The following is a 2,896-nucleotide window of genomic DNA, read 5'->3' on the forward strand; positions in this document are numbered from 1 at the left end:
TAAACATAATATCATCACTCTAGTTATAGTAACTCTATTGTAGATAGTATAGTTCCTGTCCTTATCTAAATATGATATCATCACTCTAGTAATAGTAACTCTATTGTAGATAGTATGGTTCCTGTCCTTATCTAAACATAATATCATCACTCTAGTTATAGTACCTCTATTGTAGATAGTATGGTTCCTGTCCTTATCTAAACATGTACAAAATATACAATATAGATGTCAACATACATAATGTATATTTGTACATATATGAAGAGGAAAATTTATTTTTTTTACTCATTATTTTTTTAGTAGTGAAGCTACTCAATAATTCACAATTTTTATGTCCCTAACGTTGCTTTAATGAAAGCAGTGGTTACTGATTTTAGTTTTGTGATAGTTCATTAACAATTTATAGAAAATTGGTTTTTCGATCCTTTGCTACTATGTTTTTATTCTATTTAAAGGACGCCTGCAAGAAATATCACGCTTTAACTGCTGAAAGACTGCCACAAGAAGACCCAATACCAAAATTTAAAGCCTTCAGCTTCAATAACAAAAAGTTCTAGGCATTTCAAAATAGCATTTTATGTCCAATGGAATTGTTGAAAGATTTCCAATGCTTATAAAAGAAAAAAACAATATTAAATTACGTCGCCTAGACACAAAATTATAACCTTATCTTTGTCAGAAACTTAGATTGCATGTAACTAATTATATTATTACAATAAAAACACCACATTTCATAGTCAAAATCTATGAAAAAAATTCGATTTAAATTGCATTTTTAAACGAAAATCATAGCGGAAACAAAGGGGTAAACTAATAAAGCTTAGCTGTGATTGGTTGTTAAGCTGATTCAGCCTCCTGATTGGCTACAGTACAAAAATGAAATGTCTTTATTTCACAAGCATTATAAAACACTCTTGTATTTTTTATTAAAATTGTTTTTCTTAATTTTTTTTACATGTAAAAAGACATTCTGACTACTAACAGACATGCCCTAGTTATAGAGAAGAATCGCTTCTAAAAAAATAAATCAATGAATACATAAAAAATGGTATTGTATTTTCAGGAAGGGAGCGGACAATGTTGCTTCAATAAATATGCAACCCTTTTCTCTACTAGCAATGATCAGCTTTCAGATGCAGAATGTCACACATGAAAATAGTGGAGAAGATTGAATTATCATACAGTGTCCTATCCCTGTTCATCCCTGACATATATCTGATGATTAAATGATGATGATGACATACAGTGTAGGCAGGGATAGGATAATGTGCGAGAAATCATTCATCCCCCTACATTTTTGTGTTTAATTCCCTCTTGGTGGTTTATATTTATTGGGGGAATAAATTGATTGTGGATTAATTTAACTGCCATTGTCTCCTACTTCCCTGAATGTAAGGAACAAAAACTAGGAAAAGAGATATGGAAAACAGAAACGAGAAAGAAGGAGAGAGAGGGAGAGAAAGAGAGAGAAGATGCATAATTAAAAGCGAAGATTTTCTAAATTGATTTTGTATTCGTACATACATCCACAAAGGATAGCTCTGATCAAATTAGCCATGTTGTAATCATCCTATCTAATTAAAACTCACCATAAAGAACCATTAGAATTACTATTATTTGATTATTTATACATGTTTATATGTATATGTTTAAAGCATAAAACTTAAAGTTAAAGATAAATAAAATTGAAGTAAAAAACGTTGTTTTACTATAAAATGTTTTATAGATTAAGTATTAAACGATGATTCCTATAAAATTAGGCATGATATTAGTATATAGATTATTTGTTAGGAATGATTTGAGTTCGCTTTTATGGATGTTATCATCCTTGTTTTAGTTTAGTGTTGAAGACAATCACTGACAACAAATTAACTGCATCAAAAACAGAAAAAAAATATATTTTTAATTTTCCTCTTTCTGTATTTCTGTATGGTTCTCAATCAACTTTTTTTGCTAGTTTTTGCTTGGCACTACAGTTTTCAGAACACCATAATTTCTTCTATCTATCTCTCTCTTCTCCTTCCCACCCCTCTCTCTCTATTTCTCTATCTTTCACTCTTTCCCTAAGTGTTATTTTACTCTATCTCTCTAAAAAAGGGCATAGACTGAATTTACAGACAACAATTTCTCTACATTCAATAAATATTGTACTTTTTTTTAATATCATATTTATATTTTCTCATGAAAACAACGAAAAATAGACTATGTATGTAAAAATAGGTGAAATTTTGAGGCCCAAGTTGTATTGTGCTGGTTATGATACGGCATGGGTACCTCTGTCTGTCTGCCTGCCTGCCTCAGGGCCTTTGCTTGGCCACTTAAGGCGCCTTGGCAAAGCAGAAAGTCTATTTTTAACCATTTTTTGGTTGGTATACCTTTGAATTTATTGTTTTTTTTTTATTTCAAGCATTAATAAAATGTAATTTTAAATCAAAATTACTTGAAAAAGCACAAAAGTAGCAATATCTGTATTATTACAATTTCTCAAAATGCTTTAAAATTTAAAGGCTTCAATATTTATTGTGAGCCAATACCAGATTTTGGTATAAATCAATTAAAACATTTTAATTTAAAGTTATATGTATTGAAGAATGGGGCTACAGAGTGGCCAAGAACGGAAAGAGGAACGGCATGGGACTAGTAAGGCAGCAAAACACTTAACATATTTTTTCTGCAATTTCTCATAAAAGCTAGCTTTTTTTATTTTTTTTAATATGAATCACATATTAATGTTTTTCTATTTTGTGTAATCTTTACTTTAAGAATAATTAATTTTACAAAATCATGTGTTACATTTATTGCTCTTGAGGCAGCTTATTGCGGGGAAAGAGAAAAAAGTTTATGCTGTAGTCCCATGCCGTCTCTTGATCAGCTGATGACGACGCTCCGATTTGAT

This window comes from Acartia tonsa, chromosome 1 (genome assembly GCF_053477335.1).
Source record: "Acartia tonsa isolate MP-2025a chromosome 1, ASM5347733v1, whole genome shotgun sequence".
Lineage (NCBI taxonomy): Eukaryota > Metazoa > Arthropoda > Copepoda > Calanoida > Acartiidae > Acartia > Acartia tonsa.